The following is a 12,082-nucleotide window of genomic DNA, read 5'->3' on the forward strand; positions in this document are numbered from 1 at the left end:
ATTCTCTCTCATCACTGATGTTTTTATCTCTCTCTCCCTTTCTCTTCCTCTCTGAAATCAATAGAAATATGTTTAAAAAATCATGAATTGACTATATGTAAAGAACACATTTTATTACAATAGCACCGTATAACGTTGTCTGTAACTGATATTATATGAACAAAAACAATTTAAATCTTAGCATTAAATAAATAAAATCATTATACCCAAAATAACTTTTAGTTTATTTTGGCTTGCCATCATAAAGTAGCAAATGTAATTCCAAACCCCAAATTCAAGAAATCAGTAGTAAAACAAAAACATTTATTGGTGCCTCTTTAGAAGCCCTGCCGATATTGTCCATAAACTAGTCCTCTGGGTGCTCTTCCTGGAGAGTTATTCGTAAATCTCTGAGTCAGTTTACCTGCTGGATATGTGATCCTAATTTTCTTTGATACACTCCGCTCATTAAAAGGGCAATGGTATGGGTACAGTTACCTTATGAGCCCATCTTCTTAACACATCTGTGAGAGGATCTGATGTCAGACATTCCATTGTCTCAGCTATTCCCTGTTAAATTTCATAGGCCATTTGGCTCTAGCATCTCTACCATAATTTAAAACTGCTCCTTCACCTTTTTAGTAGGCTGAAACAGGACACATCACTTGATGTTGATAGTGCATTCCAAAAGTTACTTTCCCCAAGTTGTTATTTTTATTAATTATCCAATCTTTTTTAAAAATTTTACCTGCTTGATAATACAATCATTTTAGTAGTCATCGAACACAAATCCATGAACATTTGGGTCTCTGTGTTGATTTCTCTGCAGTTTATACTGTCTGACTTTTGGCATAGTGTGCTAGTTGGTTGGCTGGCCCTTTGCCCATTTCCCCATCTTAAGGTGAGTTCAGGACATCAGCTTTTTTATAATGGTACAGCCACTCTAAGCACCCATCTGCACCCTGACCGGGGATCAAACCTCCAATCCGGGTGTGACCAGGAATCGAACTAGCAACCTTTCGGTGCATGAGGCGATGCTCCAACCAACTGAACCATATTAGCCACAGCATGGACAGCAGCTTTTCATTTAACCCTGCTCCCAGTTAGAGTGAGCATGCTACCCACTAGCAAAAACATAGTCCCTACATTTCTCTAGAAAATTCTCCCAAGTCTGTCCACTTAGCAAGAGGCTTTTCTTCACTACTTGGTATCATGAACTCTCCTTGGAGCAGCAGAGGAGCTGTGGCTGACTGCATCTGCATGTATAGTGTCATGAGGGCTTGCTTGGTTAGGCCCTTTTTAGAAGCTGCTCTTAAAATTTTTACTGGATGGTCTGAGCTTCTCCCTGATTTAAATGGACTCGTGGCATAACTAGAAGCCCTTTCTATGGTAATAAAAATGGTTTTGAGGACAACTCAGTCTTTAGTTTCAATAGACCCAAAAAGGTGGAGAGCATTTTATTTTCTAGGGGAGGTTAAGTCGCTTTTGTTTCTGAGAATTTCTTGCTGGTTTCAGAGGATACCACAGATAGGTTCGTTCAACATTGATCCTAACTTCCTTTCTATCCCATAGGGGCTAGAAAGCCAAAAACTACACTTCCTAGACTCCCTTGTTTCTGAGGATCTTTAGGGTTTTCAGATTAGATTTTAATCAGGAATTGAGTTAAGTGGGAGAGAGGCTGCAGCCAATGATGCATTCATTTTGCTAATGCAGATCCAGCAACTGTGGCAGAGCTCTTAATGGCCTGCATAATCCTCCAATCACATTTAAGGCACAGCTGAGGGCAACAGCAGCTTCCTGATCCCTGGCTAATGGCGAAGGTGGTGTGCTCCTGGATCCAGCACTTTCCAGGGGTCCTCAAACTACGGCCCGCGGGCCACATGTAAATACAAATATTGTATTTGTTCCCGTTTTGTTTTTTTACTTCAAAATAAGATATGTGCAGTGTGCATAGGAATTTGTTCATAGTTTTTGTTTTTTTTAACTATAGTCCGGCCCTCCAACGGTCTGAGGGACAGTGAACTGGCCCCCTGTTTAAAAAGTTTGAGGACCCCTGCTTTAGACAGTGGCCTCCTGTGCAGCTTCTTGATTCACCATCTTCCTGACTGAACCAGAAATGCTTTCCTTAACAGGTTGGTTTTTCCTTGACAGGTGATGGTGTTTGAAGGCTCAAACCTAGGACCCGCTTCTTTGACCCACCTAAAATTGTGTAAACACTTCATTTTCTGCAGTAAATACATTTTTCCTTTTAATAACTAGAGATATTTCTGTTATCTGCAGTTAAATCCTGACTGATACACAGCTGGTCATTTCATGACTCTGAAGGGTCGATTTCCAGACAGTAAGATACAGAGTTCCTGATGCCTGGTGATGGACATGTCTAAAGTAAATGCTTTGTCTGCTGGGTTGTCATTAATGGTATACTCTGCCTGACAGCTATTTTAAGTTAGTGTAGACTGTTGTTTTCGCCTTCCTTTATCTGTTCTCCCCAGTAAATATGTGCTTTTTAAAGTTGATATAATCCTACTGGAGGAAGACAGAACTATATTGTGTTCCTTGAAAAATGAGGCAGATTAATTCATATTTATTTTCAGTTAGTATGTTGAAAAACATAATAGGCAAGTGAATTACAGCTAAATATTTTTCAGGGGCTTTAATTCATTAGTGATTTGGACAGTATTGTCAATAGACCCCCTTCTTTAACAATTGATAATTAATGTAAGGCTTTCTTAACATATATACTAGAGAATAAATGGAGATATGGTTTTGCAAATCACACCTATCTCTTTCAAATATTTTATATTCAGGGAGGTTTCAGTTTGTTTCCCTTTCAATTCATCTTTGTGAATTATTGCATATATACTTTTTCTCTCTCTCTGCTGGTAACATTTTTATTTATTGATTTGCATAGTAAGTACACAATGTTCAGTTGATAATTTAATTGTGGTAAAGTACACATAACATACTAAAACTTACCATCTTAACCATTAAGTATACCATTCAGAAGTGTTAAGTATATTCATATTGTTTTACAACAGATCTCCAAAAAATTTTCCATCTTGCAAAACTCAACCTCTGTACCCATTAAACAACTCCCCATTTTCCTCCCTGCAGCCCCTTGGGAACTACCATTTGACATTTTGTTTCTATGAATTTGACTGCTGTAGGTATCTCATAAGTGGAAACACTATATTTATCTTTTTGTAAATGGCTTATTTCACTTAGTGTAATCTCCTCATGGTTCATACATGTTATAGCATGTGTCGTGTCAAAATTTTCTTCTTTTTTAAGGTTTGATAATATTCCACTGTATGGATAGACAATATGTTGTTTATTCATCCCTCAATGGGCAGATGCTTGGATTGCCTTCACCATTTAGCTATTGTGAATAATGCTTCTATGGACATGGATACGCAAATATCTCTTTTAAGCCCTGATTTAAATTCTTTTGGATAAATACCTAGAAGTGGGAATACTGGGTCATGTGATAATTCTGTGGTGTTTGGGTTTTTTTTTTTTTTTTCTAAGTACCATACTGTTTTCCATAGTAGCTGTATTAAATATATACTTTGAAGTAGGCAGTTTGCCATTTAGCTTTCTGACTGTAATCATAAAATATTGAACAAAACAATCATACTTTTAAACATCATTCACTACACTAATCTCTCCATTCCAATTATTCACTCTGAAATTCTGGCTATTAACAGATCAATTTCCATGCTTAGCCACCTGTTTCCAGTTTAATCTTAGTTTAAGTGTTACCAATCTGTATTACCCAAACCTTTAAACAACTCTATCTTTCCCGGAGCTATCATCACCTTAGAGATGTTGTGAATTAACAGTAATTCCCTCTACTGACCTTTCGACTCTCACAAGATGATCACAGACTACCTCACCCCCAGGGTAGTTTTGTGGATCTCTTATCAACTTTGTAATTTTAGGGGGCTGCTACCCTTTCAGCGTGAGATATTCAGGGACAAGCTCAGCTTAATTTATTTGGTATTGAGGGACCTTATCTCCAAGCTTCACTGCCTCCTATGATCACCTCATCAGGGATTGCCTCTGGAATCTAAGGTTGTTTTCTTTGTACTTCCTTAACTACCTTATCTGACTATGTTTTATCTTTCTGTTTTGTTTTTTTTTTAATAAAGTCCATCTTAACAAGTGTCTTTTAAGACCCACCCTTTCCTCAAAAATTATCCCTGCTCTCTTCTAGCTAATTTATTGCCAATTTTTGTAGTTGGATGACTAAAGTGAATCTACTCTTACATAAGCATTTGCCTACTAATTGCAGGGCATCTACTGCCCTTTCCTGGTCTCTAAACTCTGTAATTAGTGAAGTCCTCTTGATGATAAGTGCTATGATTTCCATTTGCTTCATTAAAAGCAATTGATAGAGTATCCTGACCCTCTTCTAGTTCCAGTGGGGTTTGATGCATGTTGATAAACCATCTGTTTATGGCCAACATAATCTTTGACTTCAAAAATAATTTATCTCATTTCCCACTAAGTCTGTTGTATTAGCTGTGAGGTAGCTCCTTCACCAGGTTGTAATTCTCCATTCCGTGGGGAGTGGGAGAAGGGTTTCTCCAACCTTAAAGAGGACTCTGGGCTTTATAAAGGATGTTCCAAGTCTTTCTTCCTAGGGAGATTTCCTAGACTTCTAATTTTATTTTTGTTAACATATGGTTGCAGGAAGCTAATTCCAGCATGTCATAAATGCAAGAAGTTTCATCAAAAGGTTGATGAAACCTTGAGGATTGCCTGCTGGAAATGGCTAAGGGCATTTCCCCACACCTAAAGATTTGCATAGATGATTGCTTGCTGCCAGACAGCTGAGCGCATTTTAATCTACATGTTATTTCCTCCTACTGGCCAAACACCTGAACAGCCATAGGCAGTTCCCCCAATCTGACAATGGATACTGTTTACTAAACCTTGCCTTTGACATGTATATCTACCTTGCTTTAGGACAATTTGTGTTAATAAAAAGCAAGTATTACAAACTGATCTGATTTAGCTACTCAGCAATTGTTAGGTTCTTTGGTGTTTTCCACTGGCCTCATGAAATTAGAAATAGTTGGTGCTTCATGTTTGCTTCCCCACAATCTTTCTATCAGGTGATATGAAAGCAAATCTTAGATCTGATTTTGCCAAACACACACTTGTCAGCAAAAGCAGGCAGAAAGATTGCTACTTCCGTTCCTGTGGTTCAGGAGTCCCACTCTCTGCCCTTACTTCTTTTTTTAAAATATATTTTATTGATTTTTTACAGAGAGGAAGGGAGAGGGAATAGAGAGTTAGAAACATCGATTAGAGAGAAACATTGATCAGCTGCCTCCTGCACACTCCCTACTGGGGATGTGCCCGCAACCAAGGTACATGCCCTTGACCCGAATCGAATCTGGGACTCTTTAGTCCGCAGGCAGATGCTGTATCCACTCAGCCAAACCGGTTAGGGCTGCCCTTACTTCTTTTGGCTATTACTTGATAGCTGGATCAGCCAGTTTTGTTAGTTCAGGAAAGAGTCTTAAAATGAAATAAGATGACATAGAATGAAGGGGACTTTAGACCTAAGGCCTCTATCAAACTGTTAGGCTGCTGGCTTCCCAGATTTTTAAACTTTGTTTATGCAAGGACAGTGGGACATAGCAATGAATGTCCTAACTACCTACATATCTCATATTTCACCAATGAAAAAATTATCTCTAACATCCCTTATGCTGATTAACATGTTCTCGCATTTAAATATTTATATCCATGTTTGAGGTGCTTAATAACCTCCTTTGGAGTGTAAATTCCTGATTAGGGTACATCATAAGCTAATTAACCACCTTTATAGCTTAGATGACAATTATCTTGGAGACATCACAATTTCCATTACAGAAAATATAAAAGCAAGCCATGTAATTAGCAGTTAAATGGAAAAAAGAAAAAATATATGAGTTTTGTTTTTCTGCTACATTACAAGGCAAATTTGTCAAGTACATGTAACCTTTATCTTTCCCAGCCTTTCCTTTAGTAGCTCTTCTACCACTCAGTGGTGGCCCTCCCTCTACCCTGAGGACATCTGGTATTCTCATCATTTTCCTCCCTCATCAACACAGCTTCTTAGAAAAAGATTTGGTGAACTCACATACAATTTGAGATTAATACCAGAGTAGAGAAGGTGGGAATAAGTTAAAAGCTTGTGTGCTAAACACCAAGAATATTTACATATTTGAACATTCCTGGGAAGGATAAACAGTTGAACAAAAATCCTACTACTTTAATTACCATTTGTGGAGCACGCACTATGCATGTAATCTGAAACACAGTGTATTAGCCCCTTCAGGTTGCTGTAACAGAATACCATAAACTGTGTGGCTTATAAACAACAGAAATTTATTACAGTTTTGGAGGCTGGGAGTCCAAGATCAAGGCACCAGCAGATTCAGTGTCTGGTGACAACCCACTTCCTTGTTCATAAATGGCTATCTTTTACTTTTGTCTTCACATGACAGAAGGGACAAGGGAGCTCTCTTGGATGTATTCTATAAGGACACTTATACGTATGACCTAATAATGACGTATATAACCTGATTACCTTCCTGAGGCCCCACCTCCAAGTACCATCATATTGGAGATTAGGTTTCAACATGTGAATTTGGGAGGAGGGGACACATATTCAATCTATAGCACAGATGTTTTACTTTTATATATGTATACATGTATAAATATATATGTATAAAGAGAATGTACACATAATGCACACATTCTCATTTAATCTTCAGAACTTCTTTATTAGATAGCATACTTCTATTTTATAGTTTAGGAAACTGAGGCTCAGATGTTAACTAACTTTCCTAAATTATTCTCATTGTCTTCACAATAAAAAGATTTCCTGAGGCTTGCATTTTAACAATGAGCAAAACCTTAAGACATAGGAATTCATTTCTCATTGTAATTTTCAGGCTTGGGTGAATTGGTGGGAAAAGTGATTGTCAGTCACATTAAACAGGTGATCTCTTTTGTAATGGGAAATCTCAGTGAGGAATTTGCAAGAAAAATCATCCATGTGTACTGAATCTCTACTTTAAAAGTTTCATCTGTTTATTTGTTCATTAGATTCCTTGTTCATTTATTTTGATTTTTAGATACAATTATTGACAGATATGTATTTACTGGCATTTTATTGTTTATATTTCTCCTCTTCCTCCTCCTTTTTCATCTTCTTAGAGAATGCCCTTCAACATTTCATGTAATACTGGTTTGGTGGTGATGAACTCCTTTAGCTTTTTCTTGTTTGTGAAGCTCTTTATCTGACCTTCAATTCTGAATAATAGCTTTACTGGGTAGAGTAATCTTGGTTGTAGGTCCTTGCTACTCATCACTTTGAATATTTCTTGCCACCTGCTTCTGGCCTGTAAAGTTTCTGTTGAGAAACCAGCTGACAGTTGTATGGCACCGCCCTTGTAGGTAACTAACTGTTTTTCTCTTGCTGCTTTTAATATTCTCTCTCTGTCTTTAACTCCTGGAATTTTAATTATAATGTGTCTTGGTGTGGGCCTCTTTGGGTTCATCTTGTTTGGAACACTCTGCACTTTCTGGGCTTGTAAGTCTATTTCTTTCACCAGGTATGGGAAGTTTCCTATCATTATTTTTTCAAATAGGTTTTCAATTTCTTGCTCCCTCATTTCTTCTGGCACCACAATGCCAATGTTGGTACCCTTGAAGTTGTCCCAGAGGCTCCTTACACTATCTTCATATTTTTGGATTCTTTTTTTCTTTTTGCTATTCTGATTAGGTGTTTTTTTGATTCCTTATATTCCAAATTCCTGATTTGATTCTCAGCAACTGGATGTTGATTCCCTGTAAATTATTCTTCATTTTAGTTAGTGTATCCTTTATTTCTGACTGGTCCTTTTTCATGCCGTTGACGTTCTCATTTAGTTCCTTGAAGTACTCATTAAGTTCCCTTAGTATTCTTATCACCAATGTTTTGAATTCTGTATCTGATAGTTTGTTTGATTCCATTTCATTTAGTTTTTTCCTGGAGATTTCTTGTTCTTTCATTTGTGACATTTCTTTGTCTCTGCATTTGGCTGCTTCCCTGTGTTTGTTTCTATGTATTAGGTCGAGCTGCTATGTCTCTTGGAGTTGGTAGAGTGGCCTTGTGTAGTATGTGTCCTATAGGGCCCAGTGGCTCAGCCTCCCCAGTCACCAGAACTGGGCACTCCAGGTATGCCCCTGTTTGGGCTGTGTGCACTTTCCTGTTGTAGTTGAGCCTTAATTGCTGTTAGCCTCACTGGGAAGGATTAAACCCCAGGCAATTGGCTGTGAGGACCAGCTGTGACTTCAGGGGAAGATGGTCTGTGAAGAAGACACCTCTATGGAGCAGGACTTGCTTCAATGGGGCTTTGGTTCTTATCGAGTCTGCCCCTTGGGTGTGTCACTTGTGGAGGTGGTAGGGTTGTAATCTGGTGTGGTTTAAACTGACTGCCAGGTGCACTGGCTCTAGAGCTTTCTGGGAGGTGCAAAGTCAACCATTTCCTGTGCCTGCCCAAGGCCACTCAGCATGTTCTACAGAGCAATTGCTATATGGCTACTACTTGTGTTGGGCTTGGAGGTGCCTACGAGAAACAAGCTATGAAGCAAGGCAGGGTGTCACTAGTGCTGGGCCTAGAGCCACTTCTTGAGATTTATGGGACATGCTGAGGCCAACTGATGCTTGTTTGAGAGGTTTTAGGAAAGTCCAAAGTATGAGGCAAAATAGACTAGTTTTATGGAAAAGCCACTGGAAATGGCTTGGATGAACCTGCAAGTATTGAGGGGTGGGGTTTTAGGGAATCACCAGGGTGGGGCGAAAAGTGTGACCCAGATTGATGGAGACTCAGATATGGCATCTTCATGTTGGCTCTGTGTCCAGGAGGTCTCAGCAAAGAAACGATGAATGACTTCTGCCAGCACTTTTGTCTGGGAGAAAGCTGTCCTCTAGTTCTTGTCCTGATGCCAAAGAATTTAGTGCTTCCCTGTATGTACCTGAATCCTTTCAAGCTGTTATCCCAGTGCTGGAGCTCAGAGGGAGTATGAGTAAGTCTGTGCACAGGCCCTTTAAGAGGAACTTTCTTGGAATCTTAGCAGCCCTCCATTTTCCTCAGCCTCAATCCCCATTGGTTTTTAAAGCCCAAAGTTATAGGGACTTCTCTTTCTGGCACTGGAACCCTGGGCTGAGGAGTGTGGTGTGGAATATGGACCCCTGGCTCCTCATAGGGGCCCCTATGGCCCAGAAATCCCTCCCAATTCAAATAAAAGGAAAAAAAAACATGTCACACGTGGGTGTTGGACCAGCCCTCTGTGCCTCCACACCTCCTACCAGTCTCAATGTGTTTTTTTTAATTCTCTAGTTGTAGGGCTTCCATTCAGCCAGATGTCAGGTCATTCTGAAAGATGATTGTTCTGTAGTTTAGTTGAAATTTTTATGTCGTTGTGGAAGGATGCAGGTATCACATTTACCTATGCTGCCATCTTGAATTGTCTACAGTAACTGTTACACATTAATTATTTTACATAGATTATGTATTCACATCTCTGTATTTCACATTTTTTCTGATTGATCAATTGGAAAAATTAAATAATCTTTCACCTTATTAAAATGGTCATTGTCTGGCTGGCATGGCTCAGTGGTTGAGCGTTGACCTATGAACTAAGGGGTCAAGGTTTGATTCCCCGTCAGGGCATATGCCCAGGTTGCAGGCTCAATCCCCAGTGTGGGGCATGCAGGAGGCAGCCAATCAATGATTCTCTCTCATCACTGATGTTTCTATCTCTCTAGCTCTCTCCTTTCCTCTCTGAAATTAATAAAAATATATTTTTAAAAAATGGTCATTGAACACACACTATTAACCATTATTTTATGACAATTATCACCAATATATTTATTAACAAAATGTCAGCATCTTGTACCTTCATGAATATAATGATTAGTATCTGTGTGTCAGCTCATAAACAGGGCAGCCATAACTATTGTTTATTAACTGTCAGATGCAAAAAGAAAAAGTTATATACTAAATGTAGAACTTCTATGTAAGATGGTATCACATGTTCATGCTTTGAAGTCCTCTTTTCCTGACACATATATAGCATATATCAGAGAAATAAGAGAAAAAGAGAAATTAAACCAATATATATGTTCTCAGAAACAAGATAATTATCTCTCTGCAAGTGAAGCTGAACCAAGCATCTGGATCTTGAAGTAGATTAGGGTGTACAAGATTTCTTTCCTCTTGGGGTAAAAGGCATCAAATAAAAAGTGCCCCACTTGATGTGAGAGAACAAAGCAAGGCTCATTGTCTTGTGTAAATAATGGAGACCATCCAAATGATGATATATAGTGGGGGAAAAGGAAGGCTTCAGGTATGTTGTGATTGAAATATGTTCACATAAGGAAATTGCAAACAGGTGAACTAGAAGTTAGACATCCTATATGATTGGTTTGGTGAACATGTGTCTCTTCTTGGTCCTGAGCATAGACTTTTAAAAAAATCTTTACTAGACCACCAACTTACACCATACACAAGAATAAACTCAAAATGGACAAAGGATTTAAATGTATGATGGGAAACCATAAACATTCTAGAAGAATCCAAAGGCAACAAAATCTCAGACATATGCCGAAGCAATTTCTTCACTGATACAGCTCCTAGGGCACTTGAAACTAAAGAGAAAATGAATAAATGGGACTACATCAAAATAAAAAGCTTTTGCACAGCAAAAGAAACCATCAACAAAACAACAAGAAAGCCCACTGTGTGGGAAAACATATTTGCCAACGTCATATCTGATAAGGGCCTAATCTCCAAAATTTATAGGGAACTCATACAACTTAACAAAAAGAAGATATTGTTGAGAGTATTACAGATGTTTCCCCCTTCCCCGAATTTCTAACCTCCAACCCATACCCGCCCCCACCCTAGGCCTTCATCACCCTATTGTCTGTGTCCAAGGCAATGCATATATGCATATAAGTTCTTTGGTTAATCTCTTTCCCTACCCCCATGCCCCCTCCACCCCCCTTCCCTCTGAGATTCTTCTGTCTGTTCCATGTATCCACACCTCTGGTTCTGTTTTATTCATCAGTTTATTTTGTTCATTAAATTTCACATAAAAGTGAGAGTCCTGAGCATAGACTTTTGATAATGATTTTTTGAAAAATCCTAGGACATTGATTCTGCTACCTAAAATAGTCATGTTCCCATGAGCAATTTTAGGTCTCCTATCATTAATCAATGTGTTTTAGAACTAGAAAATAGACTTCTTTATAACCTTAACTGGCCTACCAGCATTCCCTTCCATTAGTGAAAATAAATGTAGTTTAGAAATGAAATACAATGGAAGACCCCAGTTTTTCTCCAGAATATCATTCATCTTCACTCTCAGGATGTTTACACTGAAATATAAGGTTTAGAACAGTAAAGAATATAACTTACTGGTTATAAAAATTATAAAAGGTCACATTCTTATATATTTTAGAAAATAATAAAAATATTTAGTCAAAATATAACTGGCCACGGGGGTACTTAAAATTGGGTAGGTTTACTGTGATGGACAGTGCCACACCCTTTCCTGCCAATATCCTGTAAGACTCTCAAGACTCCATAAGAATTTATCATATGGAAGATCTAAATGACACATAAATGTCAAGAGTGGATTTAATTGCACTAATGATATTTTCCTGCCTTCCACATGACCTTGATTAGAAGAAGCAGAGTACCTTTTGGAGAGTTGCAGTGATGAATCTGATAAGAATATTAGATTTAATGTATTGGTCCATTTGACACAATAATGCTATGATTTTTGGAAATATTATTTTAGAATATAAATATACCTTATTATAAAGCTTTAAATCTATGCTAAAATGAATACAGTGCATCCAATTCACATTATTTATCCTGATAAGCAATGTACATTATATTTCATTTCAAATGGTCTCAGTTGTTAAGCTGTGACTTTGACTGACCTATGTAAATGGCAAAGTATTTCCATGAATTAGCATTCCCACTTTTCTTTAGTAGTCTCTCCTTTTTTTCCCACCTTTTATAGGAAGAATCAAGTGCCCATTTTC

The sequence above is a fragment of the Myotis myotis genome, unplaced genomic scaffold (genome assembly GCF_014108235.1).
Source record: "Myotis myotis isolate mMyoMyo1 unplaced genomic scaffold, mMyoMyo1.p scaffold_m19_p_4, whole genome shotgun sequence".
In the NCBI taxonomy this organism is placed as follows: domain Eukaryota; kingdom Metazoa; phylum Chordata; class Mammalia; order Chiroptera; family Vespertilionidae; genus Myotis; species Myotis myotis.